The 24,985-nt window shown below is 44.1% G+C and overlaps 1 protein-coding gene and 1 pseudogene across 1 annotated transcript in view; one reads left to right on the top strand and one right to left on the bottom strand.

Moving 5' to 3' along the window:
- LOC140406652 (low-density lipoprotein receptor-related protein 1-like) overlaps positions 1-24,985 on the bottom strand; it is a 1,475,832-nt gene that overhangs the window by 548,334 nt on the left and 902,513 nt on the right. The gene's annotated exons all lie outside the window — the stretch shown is intronic.
- Positions 6,482-18,612, top strand: LOC140385514 (stromal cell-derived factor 2 pseudogene; annotated as a pseudogene).

Here is a 24,985-nt window from a genome sequence, read left to right as displayed (position 1 = left end):
AAATTCAGATGCAGCTCACTGAAAAACACACACACCCAAGGTTTTTCTCAAACTGAAACTAAAAAGCAGAAGTAGACCTCAGCTCCACCCACACTCTGACATCACTCCAGTAACACGAGCAGCTCCATTTCTTAAAGGTACATCTCCTAAACACCTATTTCTTAAAGGTGACACCTGACACCTCCCCCAAGAAAAAAAAATAAACCATCAACTTCAAGCTGGTTTCATTTTTCACCTTCCTTTAAGAAATGCACACAGTAAATATATTTTATCGTTTCAAAAAACAACACACGCAAACAGGTATAATAATATAGTCCATTTTTTTCATTCTTCTTCCTCCAACTGAAATTCTTCATGATTGATAGTCTCTTTGAACAAGAAGGTCTCTGCACCATCCGTCCATTCCTCTACACCTCGGCATTTCTCTTTAAAGTCCGATACTTTAGTTCAATCTGATCACAGAGTCCCTTGCAATTCTCCAACACAGGAGCATTGGTTATCACAGCTTTCAGGCATTCAAATGCCTGTTGAAAGTCCGCTGTCCATTGAAATTTTTGACGTTTCTTCAGCAAGTCCATCAGTGGAGCAATCACGCTACAAAACCTTTTCACAAATGTTCGATAAAATTGACTCATGCCAATAAATCGCATTATTTCCCTTTGTCTTGAGGGTATCGAAAACTCCTCAAGGAAAGTGATTCGGGCTTTTCCAAATTCACTTTTGGTTAGATTTATCACCAAACCCACCACCTGAAGTCGATCGAATAACTCCTTCAGGTGTTTTAAATGGTCTTTCCATGTCTGGCTGAAAATTACCAGATCGTCGATGTATACCGCACAATTGGGTAATCCTGAAACAACTTTGTTAATTAACCATTGAAATGTGGCTGGGGCGTTTTTCATGCCAAATGGCATAACTTTGAATTGGTATATGCCATCTGGAGTCACAAAAGCTGAAATCTCCTTCGCCCTTTTGGATAAAGGTACCTGCCAGTAATTTTTAAGTAAATCCAATTTGGAAATAAAAGCGGACTGTCACACTTTCTCAATGCAATCCTCCAAAGGTGGGATAGGATAAGAGTCCGTTCTTGTAACTGCATTAACCTTTCTATAGTCCACACACAACCATCTGGTTTAGGCACCATCACTATGGGTGAGCTCCATTGGCTGCAACCTACTTCAATTATGCCATTTTTAAGCATACTCTCAATCTCTTTGTTAACCTGTGCCAATTTTAAAGTATTAAGTCTATATGGATGTTGTTTGATTGGAACAGCATTTCCCACATCTACATCATGTATAGCCATTTTAGTACTTCCCAATTTATCTCCACAAACTTGCCCATGTGATATCAATAACTCTTTCAGGTCAGTTCGTTTTTCCTCTGGAAGGTACCTCAACAATTTATCCCAATTTTTAAGAACATCCTCATTTTCCAATTTAATTTGAGGTATGTCAAATTCACAGTCATCTGGATTTGGTTCGTCACTTTGAGTTAGAATCATTAAAACCTCCTTTTTTGCTCCTTCCCTTTCAAAGTACCTTTTAAGCATGTTCACATGATACACTCGGTGAGTCTTCCTTCTATCTGGTGTTTTAACCACATAATTCACGTCACTTAATTTCCTTTCAATCTGATAAGGTCCACAAAACCTAGCTTTTAAAGGCTCACCTACCACTGGTAACAACACCAGAACTTTATCGCCACTGGCAAAACTACAAACTTTGGATTTCTTGTCCACGACCTGTTTCATCACATGTTGTGCAACTTTTAAATGTTGTCTAGCCAATTCACCTGCTCTACTTAATCGTTCCCTAAAATTTGACATGTAATCCAATATTGTAATTTCCGAATTCTCACCCACCAATTTTTCCTTAATCAATTTAAGTGGTCATCTTACCTCATGACCAAAAATTAGTTCAAAAGGACTAAATTTGGTTGACTCATTCGGTGCATTCCTAATTGCAAACAGTACGAATGGAATTCCTTTATCCCAATCCTCTGGATAATCTTGACAATAAGCCCTCAACATTGTCTTTAATGTCTGATGCCACCTTTCTAACGCTCCCTGCGACTCTGGATGGTACGCAGTTGATTTAAATTGTTTTATTCCTAAGCTATCCACAACTTCTTTGAATAACTTTGAGATAACATTTGATCCTTGATCCGATTGTATTTCTGTGGGTAGTCCATATCTAGTAAAGAATTTAAGTAACTCCTCCACAATCTTTTTAGCTGTAATATTACGTACTGGAATGGCCTCTGGAGACCTAGTAGATACATCCATTATAGTCAAAAGATATTGATTCCCACATTTTGTTTCAGGAAGCGGTCCTATGCAATCATATAGGAGCCTTGTAAAAGGTTCCTCAAATGCTGGAATTAGTATTATGGGTGCTGGTTTTATCACTGCTTGAGGTTTCCCTATCACTTGACATGTGTGACATGATTGACAAAATGTAACTCCATCTTTATGTAGTCCAGGCCAATAAAAATGTTTCTGGATTTTAGCTTGAGTTTTACTTATCCCCAAATGACCTCCCACTGGTACCTCGTGTGCAACTCGCACACCTCCTTTCTATACCCTACTGGCAATACTACTTGATGAACTTCTGCCCACTTTTCATCCACCTGCATATGTAAAGGTCTCCATTTTCTCATCAAGACATCACTTTTAAGGTAATAACAGTCTGGTACACACTCAGATTCCTCTTCCGTATATGCTTTCTGATACATCCGTTGTATTTCTACATCTTTCTGTTGTAACTCTGCTAATTTTCCTGAACTAAAAATATCTGCCTCATCCTCCACCTGTTCTTGTTCTTTTTCAACCATCTGATCAAAAATCGTTTCTGATAATTGCACTTCAACTTCATCTTCACTCTTGATTTCTCCTCTTGCTTTAACCTGTGACTTTGCGACCTTGTTACTACACAATCTGGGAAAGTTCCTGGATATTTGTCCTTCAACACTTCAGTTGTCTGATTTTCCACTGGCTTATCAACCACAGTAGGCATCACTCCCACTTGCGATCCAGCTATATCATTACCCAAGGTAAACTGTATTCCTGGACAAGCTAGTTTCTCTATTACTCCTACTACCACTTCACGACTCCTCACTGGACTATCCAGCCTTACCTTATATAATGGAACGCTACTCCTCTCACCCTGAATTCCACATATTACCACCTTTTCTGGCAACATTCTTCCCAAACTACATAACTCCTCATCTCTTACCATTAAAGATTGACTAGCTCCCGTATCTCTTAAAATTGGGACTTCTTTACCTGCTCCTCCTGATACACATGAGCAAACTTTACCCACACAAGTAAATTCTTTAAAGACATCTGGCACCTTCTTATCAATCACCTCTTGATCAGGCTTAACAATCTTTTGCACCTCCTTCGCTTCAATTGGGCTTTCCTTTACCCCTTTAACAAATCCCACTGTCTTATCCTGTTTTACCACATCAGCCTTCCCAGTGCTTTTCTTCAACCACCAACACTGTGACTTTACATGGCCTAGTTTATTACAGTGAAAACATTTGAAAGATTCATTTCTTTTCCACCCTCCTCAATTTCTTTTTTAATCTGAGGTACACTCTCCTTATTATCTCCCATTAGATCACCTTTACCTTTCCCATTTGAGTATTTCTCATGTCCCCAGTTTCTATCCCTCACAGGCTGAAACTGATGTTGGAAACCAAGCTTTGATTTATAAACTAATTCATAATCATCTGCCATTTCTGCTGCTAATCTCATAGTTTTAACCCTCTGCTCTTCCACATGAGTTCTCACTACATCAGGAATTGAATTTTTAAACTCCTCCAAAAGTATAATTTCTCTGAGAGCTTCATACGTTTGGTCTATTTTCAAAGCCCTTATCCACCTATCAAAATTATTCTGTTTGAGCCTTTCAATCTCCATGTATGTTTGACCAAATTCTTTCCTTAAATTTCTAAACCTTTGTCTGTAAGCTTCAGGCACTCGTTCATATGCACCTCAGATAGATTTTTTCACCTCCTCATACGTCTCATATACCTCCTCCGGTAATGATGCAAACACTTCACTAGCCCTACCTACCAGCTTTGTTTGAATCAGTAATATCCACATGTCCGGTGGCCATTTCATTTGTTTAGCTACCTTCTCAAATGAAATGAAAAAGGCTTCTACCTCCTTCTCGTCAAACCTTGGCAATGCTTGGACATATTTAAATAGATCCCCACCACGCCTTCGACGATGACGCTCTTTCTCACTCTCCTCATCACTATCATCCAACAGTACATTTCCCTTTACGTCTGCCAATTTTAACTGACTGTTATGTTTCATAACCATTTTCTGAAGTTCAAACTCTCTCACTTTTTCCCTTTCCTCTCTATCTCTTTCTTTTTGTTCTACATAGGGCTACTCTTTCTTTGTTTCGTTCTTCTCTCTCCTTTTCTTTTTCTCCGATCTGTATCTCCCTTTCACTGTCTTTTTCCCTCATTGCATATTCAAGCTGCTTTAGTTCTTTTTCATGTTCAAGTTGCTTAATCTGCAACTGGAGCTTTGCCATTTCTAAAGAGTCAGGCAACATTAAATGCTTAGCCACCGCCATAATTACCTCATCTTTTTGCATTTCGTCAGGTCATGTTAACTGCAATGTTTTTGCCAAATCTAAAAGTCTGCTTTTAGTCTCTGTCCGTAAGGTACTGAGTGTGACCATCTCCACCCCCAAAAACTTCAGAGCCTCTGAAAGAGCCATTGTCCACAACACACTCCCCACTTAAACTAAAATACCACACCTGAAAAGCAACCACAATATGCTCACCCCTCACTGTCTTTAAGTTCTTTAAGCCAATCCAATAGATAAGACTTTTATCCCGGATGAGCCCCAATTGTTATGGGTCATGGTTTAGAAAACCCCAAAGTGTATCATGGAGTTCACCTGACCCACAACTTTAATAGATTGTGGTATGCGGAGCACACAACCCACTCTGCAGGTGTGGTACAGCAGAAAAGGGACAAGTATTTCTTTAAAACAAAACAATGTTTATTCTATGAACTCAAGTTCACCTTTTTAAAACATACAGTGAACATCTTAGAAACCAGTACATCAAATACAACCCCAAAGACTACAACACTAAGTAACCCTGTAAGCTGTCCTTTTAACATCCAAACAACTTAACAAACCTTCAAACAGGAGCACATTAGGTTTACATTCAATACTGAGACCTTTTACAATTCTGGGTTCACCAAGTGATCCATAGATAGTCTTTGGATGGCAGAGATCAACAGTACAGTACAGCTCTTTGTTAAAATTCAGATGCAGCTCTTTGTTAAAATTCTGAAGCAGCTCATTGAAAAACACAGACACACCCAAGCCTTTTCTCAAACTGAAACTAAACATCAGAAGTAGAGCTCAGCTTCACCCACACTCTGACATCACTCCAGTAACATGAGCAGCTCCATTTCTTAAAGGGACATTTCTTAAACACCCATTTCTTAAAGGTACTCTCACATGACAATATATTCATCCCAAGCTCTAGTTGAGAAGCTGGTGTTGTATCAAGCAAAATTGTTAAACTTGGCAGCAAGGGTTAAATTTAATGCCATGTCTAAAATAACTGATATTACAATTTAAAAATCAAAATGAATATCTTGAGTGTCTTTTAATTCTGTATAGATTTTAAATCCTATGTGATACACTGAATTATAATATTCTCTTTTTTCATTGCAACATGCAAAGTCATTAAATGGCTCAGAGATTCTTTTAAAATTTAGCTTTGGTCTTTCATGGGAGCTGAAGGCAGTCCCAAGTGATCTTCCTGAAGTCCCTTCGAAATCTCACCAGGTGCCAAATTCACTGAAAGGCATACTAAAATAGCCCTGTGATCTGAATAACATTATCAGGCCCTGAATTTTGCATTTCAGTTAGCCCTTCGCCTGCTTAAATGTGCCTGTTAAAAATCAGCATAGATAACGTGCATGTCATGCTGCCTCAATTTTCAGCTCTTTGCATGCTCCATTCTTGTCAGGCACAAGGGATTAAAATTATCCCATTAGATTTATGAGCCAATGCTGCAGGAACTGCTGTGTCAGTCACATACCACTCAGTCATGAATGGTGTCAGTGCAGTTAACATAGTGCATGTTTTCTTTATTTCCTGGTAACAGCTCTTTTGGCACCACTGCTGAAACAATTACAAATATAAGATAGTCTTCCAATCACAATGTGTAATGGAATTTTAGAAGCCATGCTTTCATCTCTGTCAACATCAGGAGGCGGGTAGCATTAGGAATTGTTTTGCCACAAACCTTTGTAGAAGCAAATACTAAGGGCAGGATATTTTAGATGGTAGGATTCCCATCTCTCCACCTGACCAGTTGACAGGGCACAGCAGCCCCACAGCCATTTCATGCTCTGAGGAGCATTAACTGGCTGCAGAGTGGACAAACGTCCCACCCAGAGAGCTCCGTAGTCCCAGCAGCACCAGTGGCAGCAATGGCCAGGGCAGAGAGAACAAGGAGTCCCCAGAGTCTAAGTCCTGAAGTTCAGGACCAGGTAAGTGCGAGTGTTCTCATGGTGGGGTGGGAAGGGGCCGGTGAGGATCTTGATGGAGAGGCCAGTGGCGAGGGGGGGTGATGGAGCATCCACATGCGAGTGGGGAGGGACAAACTTTGGGAAGGGAAATGAAAGGGAGCCCTTGAGGAGGGCCAAGGTCTGAGCAGTGTGACCTGCTGGGCATCCTCTCTGCCCCTGAATTCATCCTGCTGTCCTCAAAATTGAGGCTCAGCAAGAGGTAGGCTTACGAGGCCTTAATTGGGGTGAGGATAGCTGGCCGCCCTTGACCTCATCTGCTCCATGTAAAATTGCATCTAGTTGCACACAGGGGGTGAAGAGCAGCATTGAGGTAACCAGGACATTTTACAGGCCTACCCTCAGCCTGTAAACCATTGAGAGGGAATTGGATAATTGCTTTTAAAAGAGAAATATTAAAAGTTGTCAACAGTAAGCAAGAGAGTCGGCAGCTCGTGTGGAGAAAATAGCAGGACAGCTTGATGGAGCAAATGGCTGGATTCTGTTTGTAGCATTCTATAATTCCATCAACATACTAATAAGAACATAAGAACTAGGAGCAGGAGTAGGCCATCTGGCCCCTCGAGCCTGCTCCGCCATTCAATGAGATCATGGCTGATCTTTCGTGTACTCAGGTCCACTTTCTGGCCCGAAGACCATAACCCTTAATCCCTTTATTCTTCAAAAAACTATCGATCTTTATCTTAAAAACATTTAATGAAGGAGCCTCTACTGCTTCACTGAGCAAGGAATTCCATAGATTCACAACCTTTTGGGTGAAGAAGTTCATCCTAAACTCAGTCCTAAATCTACTTCCTCTTATTTTGAGGCTATGCCCCCTAGTTCTGCTTTCACCCGCCAGTGGAAACAACCTGCCCGCATCTATCCTATCTATTCCCTTCTTAATTTTATATGTTTCTTTAAGATCCCCCCTCATCCTTCTAAATTCCAACGGGTACAGTCCCAGTCTACTCAACCTCTCCTCATAATCCAACCCCTTCAGCTCTGGGATTAACATAGTGAATCTCTTCTGCACACCCTCCAGTGCCAGTACGTCCTTTCTCAAGTAAGGAGACCAAAACTGAACACAATACTCCAGGTATGGCCTCACTAACACCTTATACAATTGCAGCATAACCTCCCGAGTCTTAAACTCCATCCCTCTAGCAATGAAGGACAAAATTCCATTTGCCTCCTTAATCACCTGTAAACCAACTTTTTGCGACTCATGCACTAGCACACCCAGGTCTCTCTGCACAGCAGCATGTTTTAATATTTTATCATTTAAATAATAATCCATTTTGCTGTTATTCCTACCAAAATGGATAACCTCACATTTGTCAACATTGTATTCCATCTGCCAGACCCTAGCCCATTCACTTAGCCTATCCAAATCCCTCTGCAGACTTCCAGTATCCTCTGCACTTTTTGCTTTACCACTTATCTTAGTGTCGTCTGCAAACTTGGACACATTGCCCTTGGTCCCCAACTCCAAATCATCTATGTAAATTGTGAACAATTGTGGGCCCAACACTGATCCCTGAGGGACACCACTAGCTACTGATTGCCAACCAGAGAAAGACCCATTAATCCCCACTCTGCTTTCTATTAATTAACTAATCCTCTATCCATGCTACTACTTTCCCCTTAATACCATGCATCTTTATCTTACGCAGCAACCTTTTGTGAGGCACCTTGTCAAAGGCTTTCTGGAAATCCAGATATACCACATCCATTAGCTCCCCGTTATCTACCGCATGGTCCTCAAAAAATGCCACTAAATTAGTTAGGCACGACCTGTCCTTTATGAACCCATGCTGCTTCTGCCCAATGGGACAATTTCCTTCCAAATGCCTCGCTATTTCTTCCTTGATGATAGATTCCAGCATCTTCCCTACTACCGAAGTTAAGCTCACTGGCCTATAATTACCCGCTTTCTGCCGACCTCCTTTTTTAAACAGTGGTGTCACGTTTGCTAATTTCCAATCCACCAGGACCACCCCAAGTCCAGTGAATTTTGGTAATGCTCCTACAGCAATGCCTTTAACTTCAATGATGTGAAGATGCCGGCATTGGACTGGGGTGAGCACAGTACGAAGTCTTACAACACCAGGTTAAAGTCCAACAGGTTTGTTTCGATGTCACTAGCTTTCGGAGCGCTGCTCCTTCCTCAGGTGAATTTAACTCCAATAGCACTCTAACTTATTAACCTGGGAATAGTATGTGATTCCAAGAATATCGTGCATATGTGCAGTGCACCAATTGCTCAGCAGAGACCAACAATTCTTTTATTCCTGCAATTTTGGACTGGTGGGAGCTTCAAAAGAGGAAGGTTGGCTACGAGATGCCTGCTATGCCAAAGCTTCATTTGAGTGTCTGAGTTCTTTTTTCTGTTGCTTGAAAATTTATCTTTGAAAGTGACAGAACCTATGGTCCGAAGCTATTTTATTTTGGCTCAGAACACTGTCTGAAATAGGTAAACATTGCATCATGAATAATCATTGAGTGAACACTTGGGACTTTGAAAATGACATTTAGATGTTTATAATTCACAGGTGACTTATCACAGCACAGCGTTTGGAAAGTTCACACGTACTTTGTTGTTTGTCAAATTCTGCACAGACTGGCAAGCATTTTCTAGTACATCTGCCAGCTTGTTAAAAGTTAACAACAACAGACAGATGGAGACGAAACACATCCATAGGATGTAAATGGACCAAAGCACGTACTACCAGGAATGTAGTGCAATCATCCATGATTGTTTTTCATTTTGATGTGAGGGGCTCATTATCACAAGCTTGCATATTATGCACTGTAACAAGCTTGATGCATTTCTGTTGTATTGCTCGAGGGAATAAGAAGCTAGGCTTGGATAAGTCACCTTGATACTAGCTCAGGGATTGCACACATTCATTGGTGACAAAGAAAGGAGATTTTCTTCGCCTGAAAATCAGGAAAAATTTTAAATTGAATTCAAAGTGAAATATTTTAACATATGCAGCACCAACGATTTTTCATTTTTTAAATAAATTTAGAGTACCCAATTATTTTTTTTCCCAAATAAGGGGCAATTCAGCGTGGCCAATCCACCTAACCAGCACATCTTTGGGCTGTGGTGGTGAAACCCACGCAGGGCCGGGATTCGAACCCGGGTCCTCAGCGCCATAGTCCCAATGCTAACCACTGTGCCACGTGCCACCCAAATTTTTCTTTTTTGAATAAATGTTCATACTTCCACATTGTAAACAAAGCAATATTTAGATATTTTCATAGACTGGAGGAAAAAGTAACTATCACTGGATAATAATAATAATAATAATAGACATCAAAGCAATCAGATGAAAGGGCACAGAAACGCTTTACTGGGATGTTGCTTGGTATGGAGGGCATTAGCTATGAGGAGAGGTTAGGTAAACTTGGTCTGTTCTCACTGGAATGATGGAGGCTGAGAGGCGACCTGATAGAGGTCTACAAGATTATGAGTTGCATGAACAGAATGGATAGTCAGATGCTCTTTCCTAGGGTAGGAGAGTCATGTATTAGGAGACACAGGTTTAAAGTGCGAGGGGAAAAGTTTAGAACAGATGTGCGAGGCTAGATATTTACACAGAGGGTGGTAAATAAGTGGAACGTGCTGCCTGGGGAGGTGGTGGGAGCAGGTACGATAGCGGCATTTAAGGGGCATCTGTACAAACATATGAATCGGGTGGGAATGGAAGGATACGGAATTCTTAAGTCCATTTGGCTTTAGTTTAGCAGGTACCATGGTCGGCGCAGGCATGGAGGGCCGAAGGGCCTGTTCCTGTGCTGTATTGTTCTTTGTTCTTATGCACACAAAAGGTTAGAAAGATAAGGTCAGCTTTAGCAGGCAGATGCTATCTCCCTGGCTCTATAAACAACTCTGGAACACCTCGACACAAGGACACCTACGTAAGACTGCTGTTCACAGACTCCAGCTCCGCTTTCAACACCATTATCCCGACAAGACTTATAACTAAACTCTGCAATCTTGGACTTGACCCCTCCCTGTGCCGCTGGATCCTTGACTTCCTCACTAACAGTCTGCAAACTGTCAGGATAGGCAACAGCTCCACAATAGTCCTCAACACTGGGGCCCCGCAAGGATGTGTGCTCAGTACTCTACTGTACCCCCAATAGACAAAAGACTGTGTGGCAAGATTTAACTCCAACTCAATCTATACGTTTGCGGATGATACGACTGGTGGGTAGTATCTCAAACAACGACAAATCAGACCACAGAAGAGAGATAAATCACTTGGTTGCATGGTGTACCGAAAACAACCTCTCTCTAAATATCGGAAAGACCAAGGAATTGATCATCGACTTCAGGAAGCGTAGCACGACCCCCCCCCCCCCCCCCCCCCACCGCCCCCCTGCCTGCATCAACGTGGTTGTATTTACATGACAAAGGACATTATCAAGGTGGTTTGTAACGTCCAAAGAGTTATTTTGAAGGTAGTTTTGAGTTTTGTCTCCTAATCTAGTGGCAATGGCCAGAATCCCCTATTTGTGACGGGTCTGTTGAAGTTTGTACTCTTTGTGAGTTTTGACAGGTTATCGGCTACAGATGCCATTGGATGCATTTTCCGTTTCACCGTCTTGGTTCAATTGTGTCAGGTCCATATATAGTTGGAAGGAGCCATTGATTTTGGAACTGATATATTAGAGAACCACCTGGAAAACCACACTGGCCCCAAACTTATTAATTATGCATCAGAGGATTTAGCGCCATATTCTGTGATGGGACAGACTTGCTTGCGTGCCTCCCACCTTCATGTCTGGGTGTCATGTTTGAAACATGATGATTTACAGTTGAAGAAAGAAGATGAACCTTCTGAAAAAGGTTGATCTCCAGGAACATCCTTAGGCTGGAGTACGGACCTCCTCGATGACACTGAATCTGGAAGATCCATCAGATAGATGCAACCCCCCACTCAGTGCTGTGGTATTCCGCAGACAGGGTCCTGGCCAGCCTCCATCCCAAAGGAGGCAGCCTCAGGCACTCTTCAGGTAAATCCTGACTTTTGCATGGCAGGTTGTTCCAAATGTGTTTCTGGACCAGCGTATTTTCCCATTGGCATGGTGGAGAATTGGGCATGTGGGAGAAGATTCCGGCCGCTTCCAAATCCGCACCCAATTAGACGGTTGTAAATCAGTTTCATGCTGGCCACCAGTAGGTTTTCTGATCCTCCATGGTGAGTACCAGAAGATGATCCCGTGGGAAATTCACACCGTGTGTAAAATTGATTTCTGCCCTCCTACCGAATTCTCGCACCACTGCCCACCATTGAACCTGCTACAGGGGGCATGGGAGAAGTCCACCCAGTGTCTCAGGGACATACTTTTCCCTTTGTACTTTAAGCTAGATCAAGTTGATCTGTAATATTCAGCTTGATTCCTCCTAGTTTTTGAAGTTGATTTCATATAAGTTTCAGACTAATTGTATAGTCATTGAACTGTGTCATGTAAAAATGGTGCGCCAGCTCCTGCATCCAATTTAAATTATGTATGAATTGACTTCAATATTAGTGTTCCAGTATTGGCTTTTATTTCTCTTAGGAGGGCAAGATTGTCCTGTTCGCATATCTCTTGGACAGAGCATAGGTTTTTGGATTTCCCCTTCTGTTCTGAAAACACAGGTTTCTTTGAGCGTTTTAAAATGACCAATCTTGCCATACCTATGGCACTGTACAATTTGGGCAGGGCATTCTTCATGACAAGGGCCTTTCTCCCACCACAGTGAGGACATTGGAAAATGTTGGTTGCCACCTTTCCAGCACGATTCCCTGGTTGTTGCTGTAATGTATTTTCAGTTTTGCAGCCGGCAAACCAAACAGCTTTATTGTGCTGTTCCTGCGGGACATCCCTCGCATCTCTTACAAAAACTCAATTTTATCTCTGCTCTTTGGCCTACCTGGTCAGTCGTACAGCTTTACTTGTGTGGAACCTGTTTGCGATTGTAAGAAGTCAGAGAGGTTTCCATCTGAGACACCTACAACTATCTCTGATCAAGTCATCTTTTATGTTCCATACTCACAACGGTCAGCCAAAAAACATGGATTGTTGATGAATGAATCGATTCCTTCAGTCCGTCTTTGACTAAGCCAATTACATTTTACCCTCTATTACGATTGTTTTAAATCCAATTTCTATGGGATGTGAGCTTCACTGGCTAGGCCAGCATTTATTGCCCATCCCTAATCGCCCTTGAGAAGGTGGTGGTGAGCTGACTTCTTGAACTACTGCAGTCCATCTGGTGTAGCTACAGCTACTGTGCTATTATGAGGGAGTTGCAGGACTTTGGCAATGCTTTTATAATGTTTCAACAAATCCTCTCGTGCAAGTGAAAAACTCCGATGACATCTTCACAGAACACCATCTCCTCATTCACCCCTCTCTGGCCAGGATGTTATCCACGATGCTGCCAACAACATATAACAAAGTGCTAACCTGGGTATTTGTTACTTTTACTTGCAAGACCTGAAGTGCTGCAGTACCGGGTACGCCTTCTCCAGTTTTGATGTGGAGATGCCGGCGTTGGGCTGGTGTGTGCATAGTAAGAAGTCTTACAACACCAGATTAAAGTCCAACAGGTTTGTTTCAAATCACTAGCTTTCGGAGCATTGCTCCTTCACCTGAGCAAGGTGAAGTGCTTCAAAAGCTAGTGATTCAAAACAAACCTGTTGGACTTTAATCTGGTGTAAGACTTCTTACTGTGCTCCAGTTTTGCCATTGCTCAGCCTGTCTGGGGATCTCAACGTTTTGGAACCATTTTGTGAAAGGTAAAGTTGAAGCCATATCTCACCCTGGGTCGTGGTTGCTGTTTTCCCCACTGTTTCCTTGCTAGTCACTGGGCTGCCCTTGTGTTTTCCTTCTTTTGTTACCTTCTTAGTGATTTCTGGGTTGGCCTCGAAGTCCTTCACCCACTGCTCTCCACTGTTGGACTTCTCTTTGGGCAGTTTCCTGCAATCCTTTACGGTTTGTCTGTGGATGTCGTCACTGCTGACACCATCTGTTTGTGCTGGATTATCAGGGGAGACATTCGTTTTCTTATTCTGGAGTTGATCTTGCTGGATACAATGCTGGTTCCTTCAAAATTATTCTATTTCCGTCACTAACTGTACACAACGGTCCCAGATCAGGAGATAGCTACAGCTCGTCTCTTAGTTGCCTCTCTCAGTGAGTGACATTTAAGGTGACATAGTTCCTTCTGCACATGCTCAATAGCTATTATTAGAGTTAACCCTTTACTCTATAGGTAATAGAGTATTCTGAAAAAGTTTCCAGTAGAGTCACTCAATGGTCCAAATTCGAGCCACAGATATTTCTAGGGCCGGATTCTCTGTTTTTGGTACTATGTCCCAACACACGTGTCAAGACTGAGGACATTCACGCCAGAAAAACTGGCGTCAAAGGGCCACATATTCCTAGCCCTGAAGGGTGTTCGCAGGGACTCGGTGTAAATCTAGCAGCTTTTGCTGTAGATCTGGCCCCCGCACTTCTGGGTCGGAGGCCGCGCATGCACACGGCAGCGACCTCCAGCGACTGCGCCGTGCTCAGTGATGGACCCGGACCACGGAGCAGGACACCGAAAATAGACCCCCGATCGGCCATGCGGCCAATCCTGACCGCCCGCTTAAACATTGCCCGGCCGCATCTCAGACCCCCCTGCCCTCCGATCGGCCCGCCCCGACCAGGGTGGCCGTGGACTGAGTCCGCAGCCACGAGGCTAGTATCCTGACCGACAGGACCACATTAGATTCCGGCATCGGGACTTCGACCGGTCAGGGGCGGTGAATAATGGAGCGGGCCTCCAGCAATGGCCCCAGGTAGGTGCTAGGCAGCGTGCCGTATTCTCCGAGTACGCTGCTTTTCGGGGCCCACAGGTTTGGGGAACCGATTACATGTGGGGAAATGGATTCTCCGCCCCGGCGCTGTACACGATTTCAGCGTCAGAGTGCGGAGAATCCAGCCCCTAATCTGCATGAACAGCTTGGATATTGAAACAAATGATTCGAACATTAACAGAGGGAGTACAATAGGACTGCAAGTTGCAACAAAACATTTGTGACCGTTGTTGGATTAAATATACAATAAAGCAAAGAGATGACAAGAGGAATCTAATACAGATAATTCTAAAGTTTTCAGATTTGTAAAAAATACCCATCCGGAATATATATTTCATGCACTGGATTGACAGAATAAAAATGAGAATTAATGATAAATTCATCACTTTCAATATCGAGAGATAAAATACTTTAAAAGATCAAACAACCAAATGGATGAACCCAAAAGTTATTTTTCCTGCACAGTACATTCTCGTTACCATGCCATCAAAAAACAAATACAAATATTGGAAAAGGTGCAGAGAATAGCTCTAGTCCTTGGGCATATGGAACAAAATTATTTTAGCTGTCTCTCACACTGAATTTTCTAAGTACCATTCACTTTTTGTGGCCAACTAATCAGGCTCTGTCAAGGACCAGAGATTCTCCGAGGCATCAGCATTTCACACAAGCCAGCAGAGCCCTCCCTCACTGTCATGCCTGCACAGATAAAGCAGCCCATTTTTGAGCAACAGTAGGACACAAAGCAAGTGATATATGGAAGAGTACATCAATGGACAATAAGCTCCTTAATGGACTTTCTCTCCTCCCCTTCATTCATCAATGCCATTTCTCTGCTAAAGGTTGAAATGCAGATAATGCCTCACTAGTTCCTTGGGAGTGTGCTCTCTCTTTCTAAAAAAAATAGCAGCCTTCGCATCACAACCATGTTTGCTCTTTGCTATGTTACACAAAGATCGAGCCATGGGATTTGAGCACCAATAATTTTGGTCATAATTTTGTCATAATTTATGATCATGTTGCAACAACCTCCACTTAATAAGGGAGGAAAAGCCTAGAAAGTGGGATAGTAATGCAACTATAAAGTCATCAGTAGAGTTTGGAGCAGGAGCACTGGGCACCCCATATGGTACTCTGCTTGATGAACAAGTGCAACGACTTAGCATTTTGAAGTTGGGGTCTTAATGACACACCATATGTGTTGGGAATATTTGCATTGTCTGCAAGCTGAGCGGTTTTCACAGTAACTTCATTGCAGTGTTAATGAAAGCCGACTTGTGACAATAAAAGATTATTTATTATTTAGATGTGGCATTAAATATCAAACAATTGTATTTTTAAATGCAATGTGTTCAATGTCACCAAATTGAATCAAGACTTGTTCAACAAGCATGTGAATAAATATGTTTTAAGTAAATAAGAACAGAAAATGCTGGATGCACTTAGCAGGTTGCGGCAGAAGCTGTGGAGAGAGAAACAGAGGGCGCGATTTAACAGGAAAAGTTCTAAGTGTCTTATCGGGCACTTCCTGATGGCCGAGCAGGCGAGACTATGGCCAATATATAACAGCACTTAGTGCTGAAAATTATCCCCCACAAGCTTCATGGTGGAACTGGCCATCCCACCAGCTGAATTGCCAGAACCAAGCCTGGCAGCTCCCTGCTAACAAGGGCGAGCGGCTCATAAACACTGCCTCCAAACTTGCTCCCAGGCAGCACAAGATCACTGCACTACATAGACCTGCTCCACGTTTCGGGAGTGCCGACCTGGCCAGGCTGCTGGATGGCATGGAGGTAGGATAGGTCACCCTGCTCCCCCAAGGGGGTGGAGTACCCGTAACTGGGCCGCCAATGCCGCCTGGGAGGCAGTGGCAGTGGTCTGTCAGTTTGGGCAACGTGACCAGGAGGACCGTTGTTCAATCTCGGAGGTAGACCATCGACCTCCACTGGGCCGCAAGGGTAAGTTAACCCTGGCCCCCTGGCATCAGTCCAGTCTGCCACCCCCATAACCTCCACCCTCCGCTGCTTCCCTCCCCCAACAAGCCGGCACCTCGCACCCTCCCCCCGCCACAACATATATCCGTGATTGTGCCCCAGCACACCCTGGCATGCATCAGCACAACCCTTCTTTGCCCAGGAGCATTTTCCACACATACCACTTTCGATAGATGAGAGGCGGGGGGGCATCAATTGTGTGGCTCACAATGCCCCCTTTTTATCCCCAGGACAAGTTGGCCCATAACAGGCATGAAAGTGGCCAGATGGGCGGCGGGGTTCTGGACATCAGAGCCCACACCCCCTATGAGGAATGGGTCCTGGAGACCGCGGGGTTGGCCAAGGATAGAGCGGTCACTGACAGTGAGGTTGGCCTATGCCGCGGAGGTGAGGATGCACTGCCCCTTCGCCGAGATGATCTTTCTCAAGTGAGTTGTTCATGTCAGACAAAATTATACTTCTCTCTCAATGACCACATGTCACAGGATCTCCATTTGATGGGGTCAGGCAATCCAGGGTCACGCCAACCCAAGAAAACATCTTGGAGGAGAGCTCCAAGGAGACCACCATCGACGTGTCACAGCTATCACCAACCCCCTACCATCAGCACAGAGTCACAAACCTCTGTCGGCGACATTAGTGGACAGGTTTCTGGCGCGCGATCTGGTGAGCACCACACAGTTGCTGATGCACATTAGGTCTCCACATCCAAGGGAGTCAACAGTCGGAGGTCTGCCGATGCAAACATCAGGGCATGGCCATGAGATTTAGGAGGTGCTATCACTGACACTCCGGTGAGTGCATACAAGTGATTGGAAGAGTCTCAAAGGCTACGGGCGCAAAAGATGGCGCCGGCAAACATGGCACCGAGGCCAACTCTGCTAGGGTGTTGACTGCAGTGGAAAGTCTCGAGCACAAGATCAGCGTTCAAGGCATGGATCAGTCTGTGATGATCATGGCTGAGGGCCTCGACATCATGTCCCAGTCACGGAGGGACATGCCTCAGATGCAAGTGGACATTGCTGAGGCACTGCAGAGCACGGCCCAGTCATTGAGGAGCATCACTGAGGGCGTCGCTACCATGGTGCAGCCAAAGGGGAGGTGCCAGGACTGGCAGATCCGGATGACGCAGGTGTCTCTGGAGCCCACTCCAGCTGCCCTCCAGTTGTACTGGAGGACCCCGCTCTGCACACTCACCCTTGGCCACAGCAGGAGCCCCTAGACATCTACCGGGAACATTAGAGAGACCATGCTCAGACACCCTCCTCTGATTCACGCACTCACCTTTTGGTCGAGGAGATATCTCCAGTGCTGAAGCCCAGCTCTCGAGTGTTTGATTGTTGGCTGCTGCATATGTGGTGCTGACACCTCCAATGTTCAGGCAAAGTGTCCAGGCCTCACAGTTTGATTGGAATGCTAGGCAATAACACTCAACAGAAACATGGCACCTGTACTCACAAGAATGCACTTGAGAGCTTGAAGTGCTTTCAGTGCTTTATAGATGGGGTCAGGCCATCCAGGGTCACGCCCCCACAAGAAAACACCTTGGAGGAGAGCACAACTATAGGGCGGATGCCTGTCCAGGTGGGTGTGTGATTCTAACGTTGGTGACACCAGCTGGGAGTTCCATGCTGTTGCTCGTCGTCTGCATGCTGCTCGGCTTGTCCCCACCACCGATGTGCAGTACGCGACCTGCAACTCTTGTGGTCAAGCTGCTCAGTAGCTGGCACAATGTTCGCTTGCACTCCTACGATGTGAAATACGGGTCGGGAAGTGGTCCGCAGTCTGTGACTGAGGTGGATGCATCTGATGACAGACACTGGATAGTGAGAGGGAAACCAGGCCATATTTACCAGCGTGGAATACCAGTCAAATGCAGTCAGTCAATAGGGCTGACACATGTCAACACTGGAAGAAACCTACACAGTCATTACTTTGTGTCACCACTCTGAAAACCAGGAAGTAAGTGCTTTTGGTGAGAATGGAGAATAGCAGCAGAACCAGTTGGGATTGAGATAACGGTGTACGTTTCAAGAATGCAGGCACCCAGATCTTTCCAACAATAACTAAAGAGCAGTATGGTCATTCAATCCGAGGCCAGCTTGAGGTCCATGGCACATTCAACCCCAATGCCAACTACAACTGGACTGTAATGGAGGGTGTCTTTATCAAATCCAGTGCTTTATTTTATTAAGACTATGTGTGGGGAAGTAAGGAGGCCTGTAAGAAGTATTGGGACATTGAGTGTGTTTGAAAAGTTACTTAATTTCATCTAAAGTCACAGTTTGCAAAGGAAAAACAAGATTGTACTTTTTTCTATACTTGTTTAAATTTCTAAAGAAATGGAAAAATATTTTAAATAAAGTTGTGCGTAAATATAAGAATGCGCATGTTCAATTGAAATTATTTTTTGCTTTAATTTTCAGTAGTTAAAAAGTCATAAACCTAGAAAAACCACATATTGGAAATGAAGTTTCAAAGTAAAAAAAAAATGCCAATTCCTTATTAGGAATAGCTCTCAGCCAGAGGCTGCCCACTGCCAAAGGGAGGTAAAGTGACCTTCAGCATAGAACCACAAATAAGGCTCTGTCGCGGAAGTGTTTGGTGGGACAGACAGGTAGCAGCTGTAGTTGCCCCAGTTATGGGTATGCACAGTGTTGGAGGATGGCCTGTAGGCCCCACAAACGCCGAGCCCCTCACCTCCACCTGCTCAGGGGCGACCAGACCATTGTTCCAGTGCCCCTAGATTGCATACTGGGGATTGAAAAACTACTCACCTCCTCAGCTTCCCTCAGCAGCCATTGCGCTAGCTTCCCACTTTTAAATGGGAGTGCTAAACGGCGCCTGGGTGACTTTTCACTGGGGAGCCTTTTAGTTCCTGGGACGCCATTAGATGGAGATTGCTCCTAATTGGTCTCAACTGGTGTCACGTCAGGTCTGGGCGGGATCCGGAACCCAGCACGGTGCGGGCCGGTTAGGTCGCAAACTAATTCGTGCCCAGCGAAGATCCCGATTTCGGCCTCTCCCACCATTTAACCCGCATGCCCAAATCTGGGCTGGATGCAACACACCATTAAATCGTGCCCATAATTAACATTTCAGGTCGATGACTTTTCATTAGAACTGGGAGAAGTTAGAAATATAATTGGTTTTAAGCAAGGGGTGGTTGAAACAAGGGCAAAAGGAAACTCTGAGACATAGCCAAAGCTAGTCTTCCAGGGCCGAAAGAAATGCAGAAAGTAAATGACTTATTCTTTCATGGGACATGGGTGTCGCTGGCAAGGCAAGCATTTGTCCCTAATTGCCTTTGAACTGAGTGGCAGATTGCTGTGGGTCTGGAGTCACAAGTTGGCCAGACCAATTAATGATGGCATATTTCCTTCACTAAAAGGATTTATGAACCAGGCTGGTCTTTACAACAATCGTCAAAGATTTTATGGTCATCGTTAGACTTGTAATTCCAGATATTTACTTAATTGAAATTTCACTATCTGCCATGGCGGGATTCAAACTCAGGTCCCCATAGCAATACCTCAAATTTCCATAGTGCACCAGGCCAATGATTAAAATGTCGAACATTCGTTGATAGATTATTTTTTAAATTTAATCCTGATTTGGAAAAAACGTCTGTTGTATGTGTGGTTTTATGATAATTACACTTGTATTGTTATAGTGCCTTTTCCATAAAACATCTAAAAACATTTTATACCGCAATGAATTTTGAGACATATTGGCTGTTGTTATTTATGTATGCCTTAAATATGTTTTCATATCATTCACACTAATAAAAATAAATAGGGATTATACAGCACATCAAATAAACACAAAATGGTTTGTCATTCTGAGCTTCCTCCGGTATTTTTCATCCTGGAGTAAAAAACTTATACTCTTGAAAATAGATCTGTATACCTTTAGCCATGATGTCGCTGAAGTTAAAACATTATTTTATTTCCTTTGAAACCAAAATTTAAGGTTTTATTTCTTTTCAACGGTCCTTCAAAAGCACAATTTGCATATCCTGACCTTCAAAGGTTTTAAAGTGGAAACATTTCTCTTTCACCTGTCTGAGGTATGGCGACAGAAGACTGAATGTTTTGGTAGCAGAGCCGTTGTCTGCTGGCGGGATCTACTGGGTCCCACCAAAGGCGACCCCGCCCCTGCAATAGGGATTCCGGTGGCTCGGCCGGCGAGCAACACAATTGCCCATTGACTTTGGCGGGACCAGAAGATCCAGAAAATATGCCACGGGGTTGGGGGGTGCGGGGGGGGGGGGGGGGGGGGGGGGGGGGGGGGGGTGCGTGGTAGAGTTCTGGCCTTAGATATTCTTGGTGATGGGGCAAGAAAAGAAACAAAAGATGTGCCTAGAGCAGGTGTGCCTCTGCCTGAAAGCAACAATAAGGAAAAAAACCCAAAACACGCAAAGCAAAGGGTTGACGATTTTCGGTGTATTGTTTTAGCAAATTATTGCATGTTATTGTTATGTCGCACACTGCAAAATAATGCACATTTGTAGCATATTACATTGAATAACAAAGGATAGATATCACAGAAACAGGTCTTTCAGCCCAAATAGCCCATGGCAGGGAGACCAGTACTTCTGCAGTATCTACTCAAAATTCTCTGTCTCTGCTGGAGGGACAGGGTGCTGCGTGATGCAAAGATTGTGGCTCTTTACAAGAACAATGTCCAACATAGCAATCGAAGGAAGTATCTCAGCTCCACAATCACCAGCAATCTGTCACTTGATGCTGAAATCAACACAAACATCACTAAAGCTGCAGCTGATATGTCCAAGCTGAGTAAGAGATTGTGGAGCAACAGCAACCTGACTGAAAACATCAGACTGTGAATCTGCCAAGGCTGTGTCCTCAGTACAATCCTCCACAGTGGTCAGTCCTGGGTAACACATGTTTGGCAGGAGAAAAGGCAAAGCAGTGTCCACTTGGCTGTCTCAGATGTATCCTCAGCATCTCTTGGCAGGACATGGTCACTAACTCAGATGGCCTGGAACATGCTAATTCTATCCACCCATACTCATTGCTAAGCCAATGACATCTGTGCTGTCTCAGTTCTGTTCATCATATGGATGATGTCTGTGTACCCAAAGACTTTCTAGACAATGAATTGATCACTGGATCATGAGCTCCTGGGCACCTATACAGAATCAGAACCACAGAATATTTCCAGTGTAGAAGAAGGCTATTCAGCCCATTGTTTCTGCATTGGCTCTCTGAAAGAGCATTCTACCTAGTCCCACTCCCCTGCCTTATCCCCGCAACCTTGCATTTTCTTTAGTTTCAGATGGCAATCCAATTCCCTTTGAGGCATGAAGATGGCAGATATTGACACAGACACCTGTAAGAATATCGCTGACATCTATAACCTCTGGAGGCTGAATGTTTGGAGGGGCATCAGAAGAGGCAAGCAGAGGCAAGAAGCTCAGCTAGCCGAGAAGAGAGTCCGGGGACAACGGAGGCCAGTGAATTGTGCACCATTGTAGCCTTCCTCTGCAGCAAATACGGCAGAGACTGCCTTCCAGAGTAAGGCTCCTGAGCCACACTAGGTGATGCTTAAACACTGAGTTGACCACCACAGCGCAAAGCATCGCCTTCTGATACTGCAAGGCTGGAAGGCTGCAACCACCAATTCCACTGATAGCAGCTTCTGAATTTAGCAGCAGTGCTAAAAGAAGGTAAATGCTGCTGCCTTGTCAGAGCCTAAATGAAAGCACAAGAGGAAGCTTTAGTTTGTTATTTGTAGAAGCAATATTTCCTCTGATGGCAATATAAAGGGAGGTAATTAGTCATAGCGCACGAGGGACCTTAGGTCTATATCTCTCTCTCTATTAGAGAGAGACAATTGGCTGTATCACATGAGGGACACCAATCCAAATCAGACAGGTGGTGAGGCAGTTCCTCAGTCTACCTCAGCCTGAACAGGAATTGAACCCATACTGTTGGTGTTATTCTGAACCACATGTCAGCCATTCATTCAACTGAGAGAAACAAACTGCAAAATAAAAGGTACCAGTGGCAATAATTCCTTCAGGTAAGCTCCTGTGTAATTAGAAGTGGGAGCACAAATCCAGTTGCTGCTGCAGACCTTCAGCACAGGGCAAAATCGCTGGCTTTGAAAGCAGACCAAGGCAGGCCAGCAGCACGGTTCAATTCCCATAACAGCCTCCCCGAACAAACGCCGGAATGTGGCGACTAGGGGCTTTTCACAGTAACTTCATTTGAAGCCTACTTGTGACAATAAGCAATTTTCATTTTCATTTCAATGGCAACTGCATTGATAATTGCTGTCCAAAAACATTAACCTGTTGGGCCTGGGTAAGACGAAGTCTTATAAGCTGGTGGCCAACAGGCTTTCACCCAGGCCTTGATGATCTTGTAATGTGTGTGGGTGGGACGCAAAGCCTGAGGCCCAGTTTCACCAAAATGCCACTGAATGTGATGTATCCAGTCGAAATAAAGGAAGATTTGGTGGGAGGTGCCAATTTGTTCCTCCTTTTTTCCATAGCCTTTTAGAGTTTGTGCCGATTATTGGCCTCAGCATTCTGCACCCTGCCAGTAAAATGTTTTCCATCTGCTCAGCATCTAGAAAATAAACCTACCTCAGGCATGAGGCGAACGAAAATCAGCACTATCTTTTCCAGACCCTGGGGAACATATGGCAGTCAAATACAATGTTATGAATTGCAATTTACATGCAACTGCACACAGACAAGCTTGAGAATGCACAGTTGTTTCTCGGTTTAATGCACAGGTTAGGGAAAAGAATATCAGAGTTGCTGATTATGGTCATTATCTAACGGCCCCAGCTGGAATGTGTGGTTTGCTGAACTTTCAGCCAACCATCTAGAATCGTTGTCTAGGCTTACTGGAGGGCTGCCAACACCAGGAAATCTGTACAGCAACGTAAGTCACTGCTTTCAGGATTTAAGAGTGGCAAAAGAGTAGTCTACCCTGAAAACATGTTATTGCAATGTCCCCGGCTACATGCCCATTCTATGAATAGTAGTTCAGCACTTGTTCAGAAGCCAGCTTTACATTGTATAACACGACACTGCAAAACCATCAAGCACCACAGATCAGTCTGCAATTAGAAGCTCACCATCAAGGTAACACATACTTGGGTTTCCATCAGGATTCAGAGATGTGGCATAATGTTTGGATGGGGGTTTCACTCAAGGTGAGGAATGTTGTGCTGGGAGAATCATTCATTTTTCAGGTTCTACACACAGTATCAGCATCGAGCACTCCTTGGCTATGAGAATCTCTAGCCGGATGCAGCGAAGCTCCTTTTATATCGTACAAATAAAAATACTGTGGCAATTGTCACCCCCTATCTTCTGCCTAACCTGGGCCAGCCTCTTTATTTAATCTCTTTCAATCCCTAATTTAAATCATTGCAGTAAATAATTAATTCCAATATATACCTTTCTTCATCCGCGGGATCCGTGGAACACATACAGGCCATCAACACTTAAAATAGTGCAACACTATTTTATTAAGTCAGAAACTGTTGAACATACTTTCACTGTGGGTTAGCACGATATTAGATTGAACTAAAGACCTATGCTTTGTCTTAACCAGTCGATGCACTCAGCACATGGTGAAGATCTGTGCTGTAAGCTGTAAGCTGTGTCCTACTAGCAGGCTGCATCTCGAATGAACGGGAACTCTGATGCCCCCTGTCTTTATAGTGCGTGTGCTCTAACTGGTGATTGGCTGCGGTGTTGTGTGTGTTGATTGGTCCACCTGTGTGTCCATCAGTGTGTGTGCATCTGCATCATGATATATTGGTGTATATTATGACAAGTTTTTTGATAAAACCCATACGTTTCCTGTGACACTATTCACAGTAAATCAGAGAATACTGTTTTAGAACAATTTGGATTGGATTTGTTTATTATCACGTGTACCGAGGTACAGTGGAAAGTATATTTCTGTGAGCAGCTCAACAGATCATTAAGTATATGGGAAGACTTCCGGTTGCGGCTATGCCTAGGTAGGTCGCACGGTTGGCAGCTCCAGCCGACAACGGACTTTTGGGCCCTTGTATGGAGCTCCAGCGGCACTTTGACGACGATTCCCGGTGTGGGAAGGAAACAGTGAGGGTCCCCCAGTGCTCTATGGAGCGGACCAGGAGTGGGGCGATCAAATAAGCGGCTTTGGATAAAAGAGGAGAACGACCACGAAAAAGCAAGATGGCGGCTGGCGCGGATCAGGCAGCGTGGGCCCAGTGGTCACGGGAGCAGCAGGATCTTCTTAGGAGCTGCTTCACTGAGCTAAAAGCGGAGATGCTGGCCCCTATGAAGACTTCTGTTGAAAGCTTGGTGGAGACCCAGAAGATGCAGGGGACGGCGATCAAGGAAAATAGAACAAAGAACATAGAACATTACAGCGCAGTACAGGCCCTTCGGCCCTCGATGTTGTGCCGACCTGTGAAACGACTCTAAAGCCCATCAACACTATAGAACAAGGAGGTGCAGCAAAAGGCCTCTGACAATGAGGACGAGATTTTGGGCCTGGTGGTTAGAGTGGAGGCGCATGAGGCCCTGA

This window comes from Scyliorhinus torazame, chromosome 2 (genome assembly GCF_047496885.1).
Source record: "Scyliorhinus torazame isolate Kashiwa2021f chromosome 2, sScyTor2.1, whole genome shotgun sequence".
In the NCBI taxonomy this organism is placed as follows: domain Eukaryota; kingdom Metazoa; phylum Chordata; class Chondrichthyes; order Carcharhiniformes; family Scyliorhinidae; genus Scyliorhinus; species Scyliorhinus torazame.
Note: the sequence above shows the minus strand (reverse complement) of the source record. Positions and strands in the feature narration are given on the sequence as shown.